We start from the raw sequence: 20,917 nt of genomic DNA on the forward strand, positions 1-20,917 counted from the left end.
GAACCCCTGCAGAGGCTCTGGCTTGGTGGCAGAGGCTGTCACAGCACTGCCAACAGCAACTGTGCAGCCAGAGCCACAGAATTTGTCACTGCTGGCCTGAAAGTGCCAGCCCTGGATGGAAATGTCAGCAGGAGCTCATGCTCTGCCTCCCCGTGCTGACAAATCCCTGCAATCCCTCCTGCTGTGCTCTGTGGCAGCACTGCCAGAGGAGGCAGAGGATGTGACACATCCTCAGGGACACCTCGGGCTGGCTCTGGGCAGCAGGACCTTCCCTTGGCCCATGCTCACTTCTGCAGACAGCTATGGCCATGAGCCTCACACACTCCTTGCTTTTTGGGGCAAATCCCTTCGGCTTTGGTAATTTAACGCTCTGAAAGGGGCCAAAGACTTAACCCTCTTTTTCTGAAAAAGCAGATGGTGGGCAGTTCTTCAGCCCACTGAATTAAAAATAAATTCTTTTGACCCAAGTAGCCTCCAAGCACATATTTTGGGAAGGAATTACTTTCCCACACATGGTGCACTTTCCCTCTTTTACTGCTAACAAAATCCCAGTGTTTGATGCAAACAGCCCCAGGATATGTTCATGAATAGCTCATCAAATAGCTCACAATCAGCCCCTTGAGAAAAGCAAAACATGCTTTCTAATGTAACCAGTTAGTTTGAGTTTTGAATGTTTTGCATTTGCAACTGAGGCCCTGTAAGCAATTCTAATTGTTGTCAGTAGGTGAGATACTTCTGAACAAAGAAATCACTTTTACCTGGCATGTACCTGGTCATACAAAAGAATGGATGTTTGGAGAGTGTGTTTTTATAATGTCATATGTTCAAGATGGGACACACACAGAGTGTACAACATCTCTCCTTTATACTTTTCTTTTATAAATACATAGTTCTAAGAAATTATAATTTTTGCTTGGCAGGAAAGGTCAAGGACTCAGTAGTAAACACCTGTCAAGCCTCCTGGACCTCCGTTCTGGCCATCCACAGTCATAGGGTGCTACTTCAAATTATTTTTTTCAGTCAACAGTAGCAGACATAAGCCCCAGGGCACCAACGTGCCCCCTTTCTGTATCATCAGCAACAGAAATCAGTTTTAAATTTTTAGAATTTCTAATTCCCAAATGTAAAAAATTATGTATTTTCGCATGCAAACTATGATGGCTTTTGCTGACGTTTTTAACATTTCACAGGGCCAAAGAGGATTCAGATTTCTGAAGTTTTACAAAATAGAGATGCAAATGTCATAGAAAGCACAGCAAGGACGAAAGTTTAATCACCCTGAAAAAACCTCTCTTACTGAAGTATCCATAGAATCACAGCTTCACCCAGAGTGCACCGATACCACCTTACCCTGTCCATGAGCCATTCTGGAAATGCAGAGCATGCCAGCCCCAAGTCTGGTTCTAGTGCCCGTTCTTATGCACAATTGTCTCCAAAATCTGCAGCAGCACAAGCCAAGGTGAGGGCAAAGCCCATTCTGAGGATGCCTTGGGGACCCTCCACGCCTGTTCCGAGCGCAGGGGACAGCAGGTTCTGCCACAGCAGCAGAAATTACATTACGTGTTAGTAAATGCAGCACTTAGAGTAGCAACTAAATAGTCCTATCTCAGAGTTAAATGTTCAATTCTTCATAAATGCAGTACCTAAACCAGTTAACTCCCACCTACACCCCAGACATCCACCTATACCTGCTTGTGTAAATTGTATTTTCCACTCCACTCCCTAGCCCTTCTCTCAGCACAGTCCTCAAGCCCTCAACCAGGCACAAGCCAACTTCTCACCTGGCTGTTAGTAATTACCTGTTGGTAATTACCTGAGCACCTGCCCCACCCACAGCAGCTGTGCAGGTCCCTGACTGCTGGGAGAACAGGCTTGAAATGCAGACCCAACCCCAGAACAACAACAACAAAAAAAAACAAACCCAAAAAACCAAAAACAACCAAAAAAACCCCCAAAAAAACCAAAACAAGACAAAACAAAACAAACAAACAAACAAACAAAAAAAAAAACAAACCCAAAAAACCCCCAAAACAAACAAAAAAAAAAAACACCACAAAGAAACAAACAAACAAACAAAATTTACGACATTTTTAAATAATTTCAGACTGGTAAAAGATCAGGACATAAAGAGATTTGTTTATTCCCTTCAAGAAAAAGTTTACATCCTTCTCTGTGAAGGGAAGTCACGGTTTTTTGTTGAAGCAGAAGAAGCATGTTTTATGAGCCCAGTTTCCTACCTCTCTTGTCCCTGCAGTGGGGACAAGCCTTTGTTCCAAGTTTGACTGAAGCTTCGGGAAGCAGCTTTGCCTGCAGAGGGCACACAGAAGCATGACACCTTTGCCTCCTGTGCACCTACAATTTCTACACCATCATTATCACTGCTCGGGTGACTGAGCAAGCTGACAGAGTGTGACAGATAGTCTGTTGTGTACAGAAAGTCACAGAAAGAAGAAGGGAGGGAGAAAACAGGGAAGATGACAATGCAAAAGATGTTGAAGGAGTGTGGCAAGGATTGAAGATTAAGAGACAGAAATAAGAAGAGACCATACCCCTTAGCTGTCAAGTGCTGAGGGGAAACTGCAAGTACTTGCATATTTGAGCTCACCACCTGGACTTGCATGCCTTGTCCACATTACCATTATTTCAATAATTTTGATTCCTGGACAAGCTGCCAGGTCCCCAGTACCAGTCCTACCTCCCTTCCAGAAGTCTCTGGGCAGAGAGTTGAAAATAGATCAGGGATTACCTGTTACTCCATAAGCATTCAAGACAGCCAGAGAGCTTCCAGGAAAAAGGCCTTAGTGAGTGCCCAGGACAAAGAGATTTTAAGCAAGTGGAAGAAGGAGGTATTGATGGAGGATCACAGCTCTGTTGAGGTTTAACCTTTCAAAGGTTTGTTGCTTTTGAAATAGAGATTTTTGGAGCTCCCTTGAGTTAGCAATATGAATTCAGCATTTAAATTTTAGCTTGTAGAATTATGTGTTGAATTTTAACCTATAACTTAAGAAACCTTTTCACACAGGCTCAGCTGTGACCAGCAAGACCTGGGCCTGGAGCTGCAGCTGGTCTCCTCTGCTCTGCAGGTGCTCTCGTCCTCAGTGGGAACTGGGGGAGGCCAAAGGACACTGGTTCTTCTGATCCTGCAGATGAAGTTCGGCACATCTCCTGGACAGGGACAGCAGATGGGACATCTGGGAAGCAAAGGGAACACTGAGTCAGTATGGGGACGTTTCCCTTGGCAGCAGCTGCACTTCCATCAGGGAAGAGGAAATGTCAGAGCCTCCCCAGGAGGGTCAGAAAGAGAAAGCAGCCGAGCGGGCCAGGCTGTGGTGAGCACAGCCGCGGCAGGACCGTCCCGCAGCCCCGGCAGCCCGGCAGAGCCGGCACAGCTCCCGGGCCCTGCCGGCACAGCTGCCTTGCCCAAGGACAGCCCCTGTGCCAGCCGGGGCAGCTGCGCTGAGCAGCCCCAGCACGGGCAGGGCCCACGGCCACAGCCCACGCCAGCCTCAGCCCACCCTGCCTCCCCGGCCATGGGGCCTCACCCGGGCTCTCTCCAGGCTGGCAGCAGCAGGGCCCTGCTCACTGCTCCTGCTGCTGGCACTCAGCTTCTCCCTGCTGGCTCCTGGCAGTCTCCGGCTGTTCTCAAGGTTTTCTTTGCAGCTGTGGCAAAAGTGGAGGCTCTGGAATTGGTTCCAAGGCCTGTCAGAGCTGCAGTCCCAGAGCCCTCTGTGCTCCCTGCTGGCCCCTCCATCCCCTCAGCCCCACCCATGCTCTCGCCAAACCCCCAGCCCCCTTCAGCTTCTTCAGCCCCTCACAGTCCTCTCACCCCCCTCAGTCCCTTCTGACCCATCCCATCCCCTTAGACCCGCCAGCCCCTCAGCCTGTGCCACTTGCCTGTCACCTCAGTGCCACCATGGCCCTGGGCTGCCCCACAGCCCTCAGCCCCAGCAGCAGCTCAGGGTCAGCGTCCCTTCAGCGCCACCGCCCCCTCAGCCCCCTCAGTCTCACCGTCCTTCAGCAGCTCCTCAGGGGACAGTGCCTGGGGCCACCGGCAGCTCCCAGCGCTCCAGGGACACCCGGGGCTGGAGCTGCTGCTGCGCCCGGCCCGGCCGCCAGCTCGGACCCAGCACAGGGAGAGGGGACAGAGCGGGCACAGGGGGAAAAGCACGAGTGAGGGAGGAAGCAGAGCAGGGCAAGAGGTTAAAAAGAGGCGTCTACAGATATCAATCTATTTAGCTAAACCCCCATATACAAATATAAATATGCATTTACAAATGTATATATATAAATGTAACTATACACAGGTATAAGTGCAACTGTGCACATCTATAACTACACCAACACATCTAAAGCTATAACGATATACATCTAAAACAAAAAAAAAATTAACTGTACAGATCTCTACCTATATAGATAAATATAATTACATAAATCTATAAATACAACTACCTAGATAAATAAACATAACTATGCGCATCTATAAATATAACTAGAGACAGAGGAATTCTACCTGCCCGATGGTCACAGCCTCTCCCTCTGTCTCTTCCTGCCACACAGGGCAGCCCTCCTGCAGAGGTCGATCACACAGGATCTGGGAAGCAAAGGAAACACTGAGTCAATATTGGCCCTTGTGCACGTGTTCCTTGAGCACCAATTGTCCTTCTATGAGGGACTGTCAAAGATGGCCCGAAAGGCAAACTCTCACTTGGCAATTTGAAGCCTGCTCTTTAAAGAACAGGGATCCTTCCAAGTGTTCAAAACTGAATTGTGTAAAGCATTTAAGTATCCTGATAAAGTCTCAGCAAAGGCTTGAGCTTGAAACACAGACAGTCTCAGTGACAGAGAGACCTCAGTCCTCACTGAAGTGGCCGAAGCTGAAGCTGCTGGGAGCTGAGTTATGAACCAAACTGGGACACCCAGCTTGGTGACACAACTGCCACAAGGTCAGCTTTATTCCCTGCTCTCTTGCCACAGCAGTGGACTCAGTGTCAGAGCCTCTGGAGAAGCGTGGAGGGCAGGGCTCGGGGAGGCTGTGGCAGTGCAGGATTTGAACTAAAGGCACCAGGCAGCACCAGCCCTGCAGACAGGAACTCAACTCTGCTCATCTCCCTTGCTGCCAGAGGCAGGCTCAGAGCAGCCATCTCACACCTCTCTAAACCAATGGGGGCTCTGTCCTTACCAAGCTCCTCAGGCTCTGGCAAACTGTTCCTCTCAGTGCCAGATGAGGCTTCCTCTGCTGCAGCCTGGTTCACAGGCTCGCCTCCAGAAGACTCAGGCACAACATTAATATTGCCCTTGAAAGAACAATGGAAAGAAAGAAAACTCAAGATCATTTGGTATTTTCTTGGAATCATATCAGGGATACAGTTTCTCTTCTTCTCCATGTAAGCTCTCAGCTGAGCCTCTTACTTTCCCCTCCAATGGAGTTACCTGTGCAGAGGGAGACCTTTCAGGCAGGGATCTCCCAGATCATTTGCTCAATGGCAAAGCCAAGATCCACTGGTGACTGCTCTTCCCCAGGTGTGTTCTGTGTGGAGCTGGACACTGTCAATGCTGCACAACCAGCACTGCCAGCTGGAGTGCTGGACGCTAAAGTGCCTGGGGGGGCTGCAAGAATCCAAACATATTGGTTAGGCTCCACAATGTGGCTCTGGGACACAGATCTCTATTGCTGCCTTGGATCAAACATCACAGGAAGCATGCAGGAAAAAAAACAGGCAGAGAATTTTTTGGCCTTCTAGGTTCCTCTTCCTAATAGGCTTGACAATTTCTGGCTGAGAATGACAGAGCCTTGTGGAAAAATACTTCAAACGTCACTTTTCATTACGTTTTGGAAAAACAAGGCTACAACTCTTTTCCTGCCTCGTGGGTTGAAGGCTGGGGGCTGCTGCTCCCTGTGGAGCTGCTGGAAGCTGCAGGGCTGGACCCTGAGCACCTCCCGCTGGGCGGGCGGTGGCCGTTCCCCGTAGAGCTCCTGGAAGCGGCTCGGCCCCTCCCGCCGGGCCGGCACTGGCTGGTCCCTGTGCAGCAGCAGGAAGCCGCAGGGCGGGCACCGGGCGAGCAGCGGCCGCTCCCGGGGCAGCGACTGGAAGCGCCTGCACCGGTCCCGCTCGTCCGGCAGCGGCCGCGCCCCGGGGAGCTGCCGGGAGCCGCAGGGCGGGTGCCTGCGGCCCTCCCGGCCCGCCGCCGGCCGCCGCCTGTCGGCCGCGCTCCGGCGCCTGACGCGGAGCAGGAGGTCGGGGCGGTCGCGGCGGAAGCAGGGGCTGCTGTAGTGCAGCCAGCCCCCGGCATCGCCCGGCGCAGCCGTGCCGAGCCAGCCCGGCACCTTGCGGAAGCTGTAGCGGTAGAGCTGGTGGACGAAGCTGCGGAACTGCGCGGCCCTGAAGGGGCGCGGCACCGGCCCCGCCCCAGTGCCACCGCCCCCGCGGGTGGGGCCCGGGCCGAGCAGCTCCCGCTCAGAGAGGGAGCGGTCGACGAGCAGCCCCTGGGCCCGGCTGTCCCAGCGCACGGAGCGGACGCGGGGGCTGTTCACCAGGCACCACAGCTTGGCGGGGCGGCTCCTGGGGTTGGCCGGGCTCCGCACGGCACGGCAGGGAAGGGCAGGTTACAGCAGGACTCAGCAGGCAAGGCAGGCAGGGAAGGGCAGGGCAGGGCACTGAGAGCAGCGGCGGGCTCTGTCCCTGCGCTGCATCCCGTGCCTGGGTCACCATCGGTGACAGGGAGGAAGGACATTGCTCTGTCTTGCCTGGGGAAAGGATGAAAAGGGGGCATTAGAAAACATTCATTTGGTCTCCTTTTCAGCAGACTGGCTCTTTTTATCTCACCAGGTCTGCCTGTCTTTGGCAGAGTTGGCACATTTCTCATGATTTGGAGTCAGCTACAGCAGCAGGAAGGGGCAGCAATTTTGTCTGCATTGTCATCCAAGCTAAAGTGCTGGCCCATGGGTGGATGTTGCTTTACCCAAGGAATACAGATAAACACGAATAGATTCTAGACAAAACAAGGGATTCAGGGTACTTGCGGTTCAGTTGTTTTGGTTTAACTATCAGCTTGTCTACAGGAACAAATCAGCTGTGAATACTAAAAGTTCTTAGCAGAGACTTTTTTTTCTGGGCCTGTGCAATGCTCTAAATTTATTTTTGTCCCCTACCACAATATTTCCTGTAAGTTGACCAGACTGCATCACAGAAACTCCAGGCAGAAAATTGATGAACATCAAAAATCCATGGCTAAAGCCTCTCCCTCAGCTCTGGAGCCACCACACAAGCTGTTGATACAGCCTTTTGTAAGGAAGGGGCATGGTACCACCACAGTGATGTTTCCATAACCAAGGTGCAGATGTGAGATGAATGGCCAAGATGAAGGCCAAGATGAAGGAGTGCCTCAAGAGTAAAGTAAACTGCAAATCACCAGGAAAAGAAAGAAAAAATACCCAGGTATGTTCATGCACAGGCACGCACACTGATATTTCTCAAGGGGGACTGGTTTGATAAAAATTATGACCTTTTTTCCTCTACCCTATTTTGTTTTCCAGTACTAAAAACATTGCAAGTGCCTGAGGCGTAAGTCAGAGCAAGCCTCCATTATCACTGCAGAGACTTGGCAGCTTTGCTCATTAGGCTTCCTAGGATCTGACTGAGTGACCTTGTTTGGTGGGAAGGCACAGATGGAGTCTGTCAGTAAATCTTGTTCATGTAGCAAGGATTCCTGCTGCTGGATGAGGTTTGCACCTCGTACGAGCGTTTCTAGCCCCAGTAAACAACCACTGTTCCCTCCTCCCACTGTCAGCCCCTTATTTCATGCCACCAGGTACTCCAGCACTTCTTTTTACTGTCAATTACCAAAAATAAAGAGAACATCTCGCTGTGAGTGTAGGATGATCTTTCTCTCAAAGGCAGTCATGCACCTCACTTCTAGAGAAGCTGATGTTTGCTTTTAAATTTGGTTGTGTTACCTGATAGACCCTAAGGCTTTCTTCTGCTGTGAGTCTGTTCCTGAGCTTGAGAAATAATTCTATGATAGGAATGCAGTTTTTTACTAAAGTCATACTCACACAGTTTACAATACAATATAAATAACTAATATATAAGTAATAAATAAAAGGTTTATCTATCAGCCAATTTTAAATGGTCTAAAATTTCAGGATGTAGCCTATTTAGTTTCAGTGAGAAAATAAAAAGCTGCTTTTAAAGTTCATTCAGCTTCTAAAGGGCAATGCTAAAAATGTGACACCACCTTGGTTCAGTGAATGCCTTTGGGTAAAAGAAGAGGGATACAAGAGTAACTGAAATATTTAAGTAAAATTCAGTGTTGTGACCCTGAACACCAGGACAAAATTCACATTGTATAAGCCATATTTCTAAGTGCAATAAACCATATCTATAAGTGATATTTTCTAAGTGTTTTGCACTGCTGAAGTACAGTGGCAAAGCTGAGAGTGGTTAGGGACTCCCATTTTTCAGTTCTGCCTTCAGATTTATTTACTAAGTTCCCCATCCAAAGGCAGATGTGAAGACATCATTCCAAAGCAACAGCTTTGCAGATTTTGAAATGATATTCCATCCTGCTTTGCAGATGAAAGAATCAAGCTTGACATCAGAAACCGGGATGGATTTCTAGTGTCTCTTCCCTGACCACTTGGTTCTACAGGCTAGTTCAGGGCTCCCGCACAAAGAATTCTGAGCCTGAATCCAAGGAAAAGCAGCTTTCTGCTGCCTGTGCCTGTCCCTGCAGGAGGGGCTGCTGCAGGGTGCTCTGCAGCACCTGGTGACTTGGATTGCTGAGAAGGAAGGAAGGGAACAGACAGAAGCCACCACATGGCTTTTACTGCTGCCTTTGCACCCCTCATCCCTCTTCTAAAAGCCAGCAAGGCTCTGCAATGGAAAGCCAGCACTGCTCACAGCCCTACTGAGGCTTATAGTGCCTGCTTGTTTGTTTTTAAACACGATAATTTATCTTATCCCATGGGTGTTTCTGCCAAGTTCTTGTTGCTTCCAAGGTTCCAACACTTTATTATTTAAAACTCCTCTGTGCTGCTTGCTCCTGTAGGGATTATGAAAAGAAATTAAATTTAGGGCACCAAAGATCATCACAGGCAGAGGAATAAAACCTCCCTGCAAGCTTAATTAAGACAAGAAGATGGGCTGATAACAGATAATATTTTGCTAACTAGTCACCAAAGGTAGGAGAAGGTAGGCCTGCAGAAAAGGACACACTATTACTATTAAAAAATGCATAATATTACAATATAATAATTATATTATATTATATTATATTATATTATATTATATTATATTATATTATATACTATTATTATTAAAATCTTTAAGTTGCATAGAAGGTGATGTCCAGGTACTGATACAACAGGAATGGGAAAGGCTTCTCAGGGTCTGATGGGAAAGAAATCAGCAGAGTGTGTTAAACAGATAAATGGGACAGAGGAAGATGTTCTAGGCAGAAATATGCCGGAAATATTTTGAAGCAGAGTCCTGGCAAAGTGTTTTCAATGTTGTTGTTAGTAAGGTTTGAATAACACTGGTGTATCTTGACCTTGGCTTCGGGCTTTCAAGCAAGTGAAATTATGTGCTGGTATGATCCATGACTTCAGAGAGGTGTCCCTTTCCTGTGCCTGTGCTAGGGGTCTAAAAAGTCACCTAATCTATGTTGCTTGCTCCTTTGAAACGACTCAGTAGTGTAAGAGATAACTACATCTGTTTTCAGACAATAAAACTTTATATAATTCCTTGGGAAAAATCCTCCCTCAGTGTGTGCATGTAGATAATCTGCACACTTCACAGGAAATATATGCTGGTCAGCATAAGTTCTGTAAATTTAATAATAATAATTAAAAATGTAGGCAAATATATTTTAGCTTTGCCTTTTCCTCAGTGAGGACTAATTGGGATTTGCATGTTATGAAGACTTTTTAAAGATGTGAGCTGATATTTGTGCCAATTTTGCACGCTGGATTTCACAATCAGATTGATTCTTTCTGAGATTGGTAGGTCAGGATTGTCAAGCCCTTCCTTCCACTTGTCCTTGTTCACTGGAGCTATTTTCTTGTGAGAGTGGCTCTGTATTGCAGGGATCAGAGCATTCCTTGCACTGCACTACCATTTCTGCAGGTGCCTGCAGCAATGAAGGAGCAAGCCTTGGCAATTCTCCCTGGTAAGAGTCTGTTCTCATGGGTAAATGACACAGCCATGGAAGTGGAGCCTCAGATTGCTCCTGCATCTCTGCAGACACACTTGCAGAGAAAATATTCTGGTCCTAGGAAAACACCATTCCCTTCAGCTGACAGGCTCTGCAATGAAAGCCTGGGGGAGCTGCAAGAAGTGAAATTCAGATTGCCTTCATTTTATCAAAATATTTATCAAAATAAAACTACTTTTTTTTCCCCTGCAGAAAATTCATGTTTCCATTGCTAGTTGATTTTACCCAATTCATCCTAAACCATGCAGATTTTTTTGGTGAGGTGTTGTTTTTCGTTACATGCAAATGCAATTTCCCCTGAATAAAAATTCTCCATTTGTACTGTACTATTATTGTTGGGTTTTTTACCTAACTTGCTAAATTTATAAATGGAAACCTTCAGCAATGAATAAACTATTCTCAGACAAAAAAAAATACCTAATGCAAGTGCTGTACTTTTTATCTCTATGTTGAGTTTCTCTATTGAGCTATACTTGACAAATACTTGAATTACTGAGATGTTGGTTTTTCAAACACCAAAACAAATTTGCCACTGATTATGGCCACCTGGAAATGTCCTGGAGAAACATTTTGCTTCACAAGGCTGGATTTGCTGCTAACAGTACAAACTTATTTCCTGTTTATTTGTTGAAATAACTGTGCTTATTTCTGTAAATTTGGACTAGGACTAGTTTATTTCACATCACTAATGGGTAGCTCACAAAATAGCCATTAAAAGTTTTCAGATTATTAAAAATACTGAAGGGGAAATAAAAATTTATCACTACATCATTAATTTAACCATAATTCTTTACCTTCCTATAGGCCAATGTCAACACCTTTAAAGCAAGCTCTGAAGGCAAAGTCAATGAGTTGTGTTTTGGAAGGTTTCTGATTTAATTTAAATCCATGCAAATCCAGTGTAACACCATTCAAGTGTATCAATAATTGAAAAAACGTTCCACTGAAATTAGTTTTATATGTGGGGGAAATACTTTTTTTTTTTTTTTTACAAAACTAGTCATCCTTTAAAAAAGCCCAGCCAAGAAGAACAATGGTCTGATTTTCATGGGAAATTTTAACAAAAAGTGATGTAATATTACTTCTCTGTATTCTCATATGGTATATAAAATAATCCTACAGGAATCTGGAGCTTTTTAATGACTGGCAACAGCTCCAATATCCTTGATATGTGTCATGGCATGGATTATTGCTCAAATCAATGCGCAGCAATTTCCAGTCAAGGGAAACAACTGTCCATTGGTTTGCTCTGATACATTTTCAGAGTATCCCTACAGCCTCCCATGGATGTGCAGCTGCTCAGTTACAGCTTAATTGCATGACCCCGTAGGCTGACACCCAAGGAGTGCTCGTGGTAGGTGGTGACATTCAGAACAAAGCAAAAAAGCAAATACAGTGAAGACTGCAGTTCACACAGGAAGGGAAAGCAGACCATGTGAAAAGAAAGATGTCATTCTATCATACAGTTGTCACACATGTTCTTGTTTACAAATCTCTAGGGTGTGTGTGTGGCCCTAAAATGCCCACTCTGCCCCATCAACTTATCTGAAGACACACAAAAACACTGTTCGTTTCTTATCTACAGGAGAAAGAATAAACCAGAAGAGAAGAAAACAACCAGTATCTTTCTCACCAAAGCTCCTGGAGAATCTCCTTGTTAAAACCAAGCAAACACCTTTCAGCAAGGCTAGTGTGCTAGACAGCATCACCAGCCACTGGGGAAATTGGAAGGCACCTTCAATCTTCTGGATATTCCATATTTGGGAATATCTACTGCAACAGAAACTGGCCAAAAGCAGCAATTTTATGGCAGGTATTCAGACCTCACCATACGCTACCAAATACACCTGGTCCAGGGAATAATCCTTTTTGTCACACATAATTGTATTGTGGAGTTACAGGAAATTGGTTGGACAGAGAATTTCTACCCAGCTCCCAGCTCTGTCTCCTATGATGCTTCAAATCAGGTTTAATTATTCCTTTTTTTTTTTTTTTTCCTGGCAGGATGTTGTGATGGTTTTATGCCAAAAGGTTTGAAGAAAACTCACTTTTAATGCAGCATTTATGCCATGGCTTTTAGATATTTTACTGTTTACTTGAAACAATATTTGGACATTTTGTTATCCACTTTGGAAAACTATTTTATATACATTTCACAGTACATCCATCTTAAGGAATGTCTTAAAGAAATTACTGTAACTTAAGGAGCCAGCAAACAATAGATATAAAAATGATGTGTGCATAAATAAGACAATGGAGAGCTTAGAAAATAATTCCATCAGTCTATATCATCTTTTTCCAGACCAATGTTTTAAAAGAGCAGCACCTTTTTCTTTGTGACAAGGCTTTTCTCCGTGCCTAATAAGATTCTTCTATGTCCTAGGAGTAACCCATGCAATTTGAAGAAACAGGTGAAAGACAAAAAGATAATATAATGAAAGTCATAGACTGACAGGGAAAGAAAGAGTCTGTAAAGCAGAGTTGTCATATTACCATAATTTCTGTCACTGATCTAATATAGAACATGGTTCTTCAAAATATTCACCACATTTTCAGTACATGAGCCAATCCTTCTTTCTTAGGAAATGTGTTTATTGCTTGTGTAGTTACTGAGATTCAAGCACACACTTCAGATGCTTTCCTAAGTGAGATTACAGTAGGAAACAGTAGATTCTAGAGATCTTGCTTCAAGTGTTTCCACTTCTAATTATACCTCCACTCCCTCTCTTCAGAAACCATTATTATTCAGTAATAAATTCCTCCAGAGATTTCTTGGAGGGTTTTTTAAGGATAAATGCTATAGAAGGGCAGATGTGTGCCATGTCAGCTGGCTGTAAAAGCATTGCTGGCAGGAACTGAAGTTTAGAACAAGAACTGCATCCTCACATATCACAGGAGAAGACAACGTTTTTGGTATCTGGGCAAGTTCATTTTAAAACTGAGGAAGCTGTTTATGTAAAAAGCACTAAAATACTATAAGTGACCACAAAACACACTTTCTCAAATTAAACATTCTGAGCTAGCTTCAGATTTAAACAAAATTTCCAACTATTGCTCTATGGAATATGACAAACTCAGTGGTGCTGACCACTTCCAGTCACCTAAGTGGTGTGGGAAAAACAGAAGGGATCAGGATTTCTTTTTCCAGGTGTCACCTCATACTCTAACTTTGCAAACTCTTCCAACTTTTTAAAATAGAAATGATAATGTGTCTTATCTATCTCCTTCTCATTCTGCAGCTAAACCAGTTTGATGATCTTACATGTTTTGGCTCTTTTCTCCTTGCTTGCAGTGTGGAAGAATGGGGATATGTGGCTTCTTTGGGGCATGGAAAGAGCTGACAGAAATGTTTCCTCTCCAGCTTGACATTATCCCTAGGAATATTCTGTTCCACATCACCTGAGGGACAAGCTGAGTGTCTCTGAGCCCCCAGGGTTTCTGTCTCCTATCAAGCACTGAGAGCACAGCTGAAATTCTGGAGCACAGGCAGCCCCAGACACCCCCACACTGCAGTTTGAGTGCTGCTGCACTTTCCTTGGGCAGGATTTGGTACCACAAGAGTGCAGAGTCTGGAAGAGAGACCTGAAGTGCTTACAGCAGGCTGCATTGCTAAACAGCCACTCACATGCCACGAGCCACTGTCTTGTGTTTCCAGTCAGCTGAAATTACAATTCCTGTGCCTGGAACACAAAGGTCTTCAGCACAAGGACAGCAGAACAATCTCACCATGTTCTGGTGGGCTTTCCACAAACCACTTGGCAGTAGCTTTATTCCTTCCTGTGCAAATGTTCAGGTTAACCTCAGCAAGCATGAGCTTTGAATACCTGCTCTGGGAGTCCATACTACCCATGGAGAAAAGGATTTCTAGTTAAAATTGCACTGTGGGCAGGACACACTCGATTCCCCTCCCTCTGTGCATGGGCTGGAGGAGATGTGGTTTGAACACTTCCAATTCTGGAAACTTACTTAGGGTCCTCAGTCAGAAATCATAAAGCCAGTCCTGAATGCTGCTATTGACAATAAAATAAAATAAAATAAAATAAAATAAAATAAAATAAAATAAAATAAAATAAAATAAAATAAAATAAAATAAAAATCAGGCTGCATGTACGTGCTGAAACGAAAGTTTGCAGTTCTGTCCAGTGACAGAGAACCATGAGAACTCTTATATCAGTTGCATTTGGACAAAGCAGAGGAACACTCCTTCCTAGTGATAGAGAAGACATTTGTAGCCTCCATCTGCTGCTGAACACACCAGCCAGGCTTTCAGCCTTTTGCTCTCTGTAGGGAGCTGGTACAAGTCAGTCACCTTGGACTGAGACAGATCAAAGGTCTCCAAGTCTGGAATCCTTTCCAGCACCCCTCAGGGACCAGCACTGAGCCAGCCAGGAGTTAACACACAGTGCTTCCAGCATGTTTGCCATTCCAGGAATCCCTTTTCTTTTGCATGAACACCCATAAACATCCACACCTGTACAGTCTGGCTCTGACATACCCATTCAGCACTCTGCCTCGTGTTTCCCCAGCCTCTCCCTCAGCTTTTGTGGGCAAAGCACCCTGTGCACCCAGGCGTTCTGCAGAGCCACACTCTGAGCCTGCTGAGCCTGTCAAAACAACTCTGTTGTTGTGGTAGCCAAGAATATAGGGTTTTTTCTCCACTGGGAAAGTCTCAGACACACGAGGTGGTTTCTGAGTTTTAAATTGTACTGGACACAGGAGGTTTTACAGAGGGTCACCCACTACTGATTAAAGAGAACAGCTTGCCTTCTGTGCTATAATTCAATCCATTGTTCCTGTACCTCCACTTGCTAGGCCTGTTATTACCTTTTTCCCAACCCTTTTCTACAACATCCTTCTCTCTACAGATCTAATTCAACTACTTTTGCTAATGCCATTATATGATTTTCTTCTGAATAGGGAAAATGTTTTGATTAAAAACCTTGACATTATGTTCAGGATAATCTACCAACCAGTTTCTCAGATGACAGCTGATAGAAGGCAGCATGTATCTAAAGAGTTTACAATCATATCCCTGTGTTATCTTAATTAATGCAGTAAGACCTGTGCATAGAATTCACTCTCTTCATAATATATTGACAGCTGACCTCATTCCTCCATGGCATTTTTAAAATGCATTTATTGTGCTGCAGTGTGAAAACTTATAGAGAAACCCTCTATTACAGAGGAAATTCACATATTGTAATATTTACTTATAATAATTAGTCTCAAGGTGTTCTGAAAGATACAACCAAAGGAATAGAATGAGAGTCCATGAAGACAACAATTGAGTGTGCTGCAAAACATATGCTTGTGGTATTTATCATGCTTTTCATGCATGAAAGGGAAATAAAGGCCTTCTACATCAACCATTTCTGTTACTATTCCATTTTTAAAATTTGTTTTCCTCTGGCCAGTGGTTTCAGTTTGGTTAGGATAAAAAGAAACAGAAAAAGAAAGGAAGAGAAAGAAGAGAAGGAAGAGAAGGAAGAGAAGGAAGAGAAGGAAGAGAAGGAAGAGAAGGAAGAAGGAGCTTCTGCTTCTTAATAATTCAATTTTTTTTTTACTGAGGAGTCCATAGCATTTTCTGGACCAAGGTGACACACACTTTGAATTGTATAAGCAATAAAAACCCATTACTGTGGACAAAGGCAACTCAATTTAAGAGTTGTAAAAATACTTGAATATGAGAAGCTGGAGAGTACTCTTGTTATAATTTATTGATTTGAATAGAGATATGTGTTTCAAAATGGCCATTCCACTAGCCAAAGTTCTGATCTGACTGCTAACCAAAGCAAACAGAACAAGCCACAGTAAGATGACCTTTTGCTTTGTACTTTGGTGGGTTTTTAGCTTATCCAATTGACATGTGATCACAAAGAGGCCCCAGTTAAGTATAGTTATATCATCTACACAGACTTGGAAAATCTTGTAACTACTGTCTGGTACTAAGAACAGTAAAGACATGAGAGGTTTTGCCATTCTGCTAGACTTGTCCTGTGTGAGTCAGATGGTTTGGTGTGGAGCAGGGTGGCACCTCCACAGACAAGGGGCGTGAGTCAGCCCCTGTGAATGCCCTTGTGGGGCACAGCTGGGAGGGACATTGGCCCAAAGTGGCTTCCCAGGGAGCTCCAGCTGCTCTTCCCTCCAAGCTCAGCAGCAGGATTTCAAGCCTGAGAGCTGTCCTGAGCTGCTCTTTGTGGCCAGGTTTGTTTGTGTGAGGTGGGGCACAGCCTGGCTGCTGATTTCACCAAGTCAGCTTCTTTTCCATCTGTCTCTTGGGGCTGCCCCGCTGCTCTCTCTCGTCTTTCATGCTTCACAGAGGGATGGTTTGGCTATTAAGCCAAAGGCTGGCTCAAAAACTGTGCCCTTCTGTGGAGCATGAAAAGCAGCAGGGAAGAGCAAAGCACCTATGGCTCCTGGAGAAAAGCTGGCAGGGGCTGAGAAGCCAAATCCTCTGTACACTGAAGTTAAATATCTCAGATGGAGTGAAAGGACAGATGGAGCCAGACAGAAAAGCAGTGCCAATGTTGTATAGCACTGAAGTTTAGAAAAGTGATACAAAATTCAGCAAGAATGTGACCAATGTGACTGGAGACATCAAGGGAGGGACAACATTTGAAATCTACATCCTCACTCAAACCAGATGCTATGAGTATCTTGAAGCCAGTATCAATCTGAATTCTTCTACATTGTAACTTCCTAAGGTGTATCATACTATGCAAATGTCCTCAGGAATTGAATTGTGATCACATATAGACTGAAAAAAAAAAAAGAATTATTTTCTCACACCTTGTACCGTTCCACAGGAATCAGCAATAATGTGTTACACAAAGAAAAAAAGGAGAGTACACATCTCAGCCGACACCTCGTCCTCCATTTTAATTGTAACAGCCTCCCAGAAGACTTTTTGCTCTTTAAAACTCATCTTTTCATGCAATTCACCACACACTCTTCATATAGCTCTCACCACTCTCTTCTTCGACAGCTTCCTAAACACTTAATACTCCTGACTCTTGACATTTAAGAATCTGTTTTGCTTCAGAAAAATGCCAAATCCACCATACTAATCTCCATCTTACCCACCTCACTGCTCCCTCTCCCACTTATGCTCCAGATGGGCTCAGGAAAATTTTCTCAATTATTTTTATTTTTCCCTTTTAAGCTTCCTTATTAAAAAACAACAACAACAACAACAACAACAAAAAACCAACCCCCCCCAAAAAAACCCCAACAAACAAACAAAAAAAAAAACCAAAAAAACCAACCAAACAACCCCACCCAACCAATTTTTATACGAAAATCTCAAATTTTCTCCCAATTTTCAAGTCCCAAACAGTGCATGCCAGATACTATTTCTTAGACCTGCATTAAGTTTTCACTGTCACACAGCTATTCTCCAAAGCTGCTGTTCACCTGCTTCTTAACCTTCTACAAGTCTGGGTTTTTCCACAGTGTCCTCATTATTATCTGAATTTCTGAGGCACTGTGATCCTCCTCCAGCAAAGTGCTGAGAGGAAAAGGAAAGGCCAGTGCAGCTGTTCCAGTCTCCTCTCACCCCATTCCCCTGCTGATATTCACACCTTCCTCTCTTCACAAAGGAGACTTTCCAGTCTGGTTTTTTCCAAAACATCATCAGATGGTTGCTTGTGAATACAGGAGGACCCTGTGGAAAATCCTATGGGATACACTGCAGTAACAGTTTTGTCTGTTCTGGGATTTTGGAAGCTTTCCCTTGCCACGCAGGAGTTTTTGGTCCATTACAAACACAGTTGTGAGGAATATGTGTGAGACTGAAGCTGCCAGAGGTCAGGCAGACTTGTCTCCTGAGTTTCAGACAGAAGGAATCAAGACAGGGACAGAATTATGAATCATCACCTTTCAAGATGTTTTGGGTTCAATCCATGCCTCAATCCAATCTCTGACCCACTGAACTTCTATTTTCAAACAATAAATCCCCATGACCTACTTCACCACTCTTGCCACCTGCCCAGTAAATCAGGGCAAAATAATAACAGGGAAAAAAAGTGAAAAATGTTACCTCTCAACACTCTCAGCTATTAAGCTGCCTACTACTGAAACTAACACCCAGTCAGGTTGTTAGTAATGCTAAATTATTAGATTTATCTACGTTCTCACGCCTACACTTACAACTAATAATACGTGTTTGTATAAATATAATTTCACACACAGACACTCTATATAAGTACAATAAACATACTCAGAAGGCATTTTAGGCACTGGTTGAAACAAAATATTGAGGTGTGTCAGAGTCAATAGACAGAGGAGGGGGAGCTGTGTTTTATGTCGAGGAAGGATTTGTTCTTCTTTTGTTCCTGTTTATTGTGGGAGCAGTTATTTTTTGTTAGTTCACTTTGATCCTCCATGAAATCAAGTGAAACTTGTGAAAATGAAAACAAAGAATTCTCTACAAGTTTGAACACATTTGGTTGCTTGTGCTTCATTGGCCAAACCAAGTAGTTTTTAATTTTGCTGGTGTTTGCAGGCTTATTTCTATATTCATGTTTTGAAAATACAATGACAAAACCCAATTCACTGGCTGTGAACATTTCATCAAAATTTTGGTTTTCAGAAGCACTTAATCCATGCCTAGAACTTAAAGGTCTCCAGTAGGAATGTGAAGGATCAGGATTTAAATTACCAAAAAGTAAAACCCAAACTAGGTACCAATAGCACATTGCCAACATTAAATTTTTCACATCTCCCCTTTTAACCAATTTTGTTTTGATACATTGTGGATGAATAAAAGCAGTATTGTGTTTTTTGCAGAGGCTGCTTTCTACTGGACATACACATGGGGAAAATGCAAATGATATTTCCCTCATTCATTTTTGAATCACTGTGAATTACACAACGGAACTTTCCGTATTCCAAACATAAACAGACTAAAATGAGCCAAACAATCTCTTTTGGGATGCTCCTCCTCTTTATGAGCTGGTTTTACAGATATACAGGCAGTGTGGTGCTGAGACAGCCACTGGAGGTTTAGGAAACGTTTAGCCAAAAAGTTGAAGAAGGAGAAGCCAAACATCAACTGGCATTTAACTGAAATGTTACAAGGAGATAAGGTTCCATAAAAGAACATTGTTCTGCACTTATCATTATCCTACAGCCTAGAAAAACTAGTAAAAGATACATTAGCATCTAAGGAAGAAAAAGTATTTTTAATTTCCCATTCTCCCTGAAAAAACTAAAATAAAAATCCCTTGCTACTGATAGCTGGAATTGTGATGTAAAAATTGAGAATAGAAACTGCTGAGAAAGCTTATGAGTACCCCTCTAAATACCTGTAAGCCCCAACTATCAGTGTGCAGTTGGAGGGAAAATTTCCCCCACTCTACTCAGCGCTGTATTGCTCATACTTTACCATATTCATTAATAAATAAATTGATTGCTGCTTGAATATTGGCGTAGTCAAGCTTATCATTTATAACACCTGTGATAAACAAAACCCTCCCCCACCAAGGAATCCACAATTTGCTTATAAACTTCCTTCTCCTAAGCAGACAGTCTCCCTGTACCCCATTGCACCCCGGTCGGGTCTGTCCTGGCCACTAGAAAACTCAGACTGAGACTATTTGCTAGGTTCTTTTCCATCCATCTCCCAGGTCAAACAAAAACACCCAGGAATCACCAGCCATAGGAGTTTTTAATGTTGTGCACTGTGCCTCCCCTAATCCCCGGGAGTCACCCCCACCCAATTTTAAGGTGCCCCAGTCCGGTCCGTCCCAGCCACCGGAATACTCACGAAACCCAAGATTCTTGAAACGAAAATCTCGGAGGTAGTCCTTGAACCAGGGGAAAACTCCTCTCACGTCTGGAATGGAGGGGGTTGGTTTTCCCGGGAGCTGCAGCAAGCAGAAAGTGTGCGAATTCACCGGCAGTGCTTGACGGAGCACGAACTTCACTTGGCAGCAGCGTCCGTGCACCCTGCAGACAGCTGAGGTGTGCACCAGCGTGCCCCAATCCCTGCAGGCGATCGGGGCAGGCCCAGGAGCGGCCGTGCCCGACCTCTGCCGCCGGCCGGCAGGGTCACGCTTCGGCTGCTGAAACGCGGGCTCAGCCTCTGAGATTCATTGTAAAGGAAATAAGGAACGACCCCGAGCTGGCTTCTCCGAGCCGCTTTATTTCTGTCCCGCGCCAGGATGGCGCTGCTTGGAATCGGCAGCGTGGCACAGGAGCTGTTCTTTGCCGCGGTGGCAGCAGCGCCGGCGTGAGAAGATGGCGCAGCACTCGCAGGCAGCGGCAGCGCGGCGGGGACAGTCTCTGTCCTGGTGGCGGGGACAGTCTCTGTCCTGGCGGCGGGGACAGTCTCTCTCCTCACGGCGGGGACACTCTCTCTCCTCACGGCGGGGACAGTCTCTCTCCTCACGGCAGGGACAGTCTCTCTCCTCACGGCGGGGACAGTCTCTCTCCTCACGGCAGGGACAGTCTCTCTCCTCACGGCGAGGACAGTCTCTCTCCTCACGGCGCTGGCAGCAGCGGTGCTCGTGTGGGCGATCCCCTCTCGCCAGGAGCCGTGGCTCACGGGAGGCTCAGCGGTGCCGGCAGCGTGGGCAGGAGCCAGGCGGCCGATGCCCCGCGGGGTGACCTCCTTTCCCGGGCGGAGAGGGGCGCCGGCTGCGGAGGGGGAGCCGGTGGGGCACGGGATCCGGCAGAGCGCGGGAGCCGTGCAGCTGGAAGGGCA

At 45.2% G+C, this 20,917-nt stretch overlaps 3 long non-coding RNA genes across 5 annotated transcripts; 1 reads left to right on the plus strand and 2 right to left on the minus strand.

Moving 5' to 3' along the window:
- Positions 1–1,122: 1,122 nt before the first annotated feature.
- Positions 1,123–3,780, minus strand: LOC135303992 (uncharacterized). The gene is made up of 2 exons (XR_010365429.1): positions 3,543–3,780; positions 1,123–3,191 (listed from the first exon to the last, which is right to left on the minus strand). It is a non-coding gene; the product is annotated as an uncharacterized LOC135303992 (long non-coding RNA).
- Positions 3,781–4,217: 437 nt separating this feature from the next.
- LOC135303994 (uncharacterized) lies at positions 4,218–20,130 on the minus strand. Of its 2 annotated transcripts, XR_010365433.1 has the most exons (4): positions 19,979–20,130; positions 5,431–5,607; positions 5,180–5,294; positions 4,218–4,591 (listed from the first exon to the last, which is right to left on the minus strand). It is a non-coding gene; the product is annotated as an uncharacterized LOC135303994 (long non-coding RNA). The 2 variants fall into 2 exon arrangements; XR_010365432.1 differs by lacking the exon at positions 19,979–20,130 and having other exon boundaries at positions 5,431–5,957.
- On the plus strand, positions 6,652–15,578 carry LOC135303993 (uncharacterized). Of its 2 annotated transcripts, XR_010365431.1 has the most exons (4): positions 6,652–7,436; positions 7,535–11,712; positions 11,798–12,025; positions 13,505–15,578. It is a non-coding gene; the product is annotated as an uncharacterized LOC135303993 (long non-coding RNA). The 2 variants fall into 2 exon arrangements; XR_010365430.1 differs by having other exon boundaries at positions 11,798–15,578.
- Positions 20,131–20,917: the final 787 nt, after the last annotated feature.

This window comes from Passer domesticus, chromosome 6 (genome assembly GCF_036417665.1).
Source record: "Passer domesticus isolate bPasDom1 chromosome 6, bPasDom1.hap1, whole genome shotgun sequence".
Lineage (NCBI taxonomy): Eukaryota > Metazoa > Chordata > Aves > Passeriformes > Passeridae > Passer > Passer domesticus.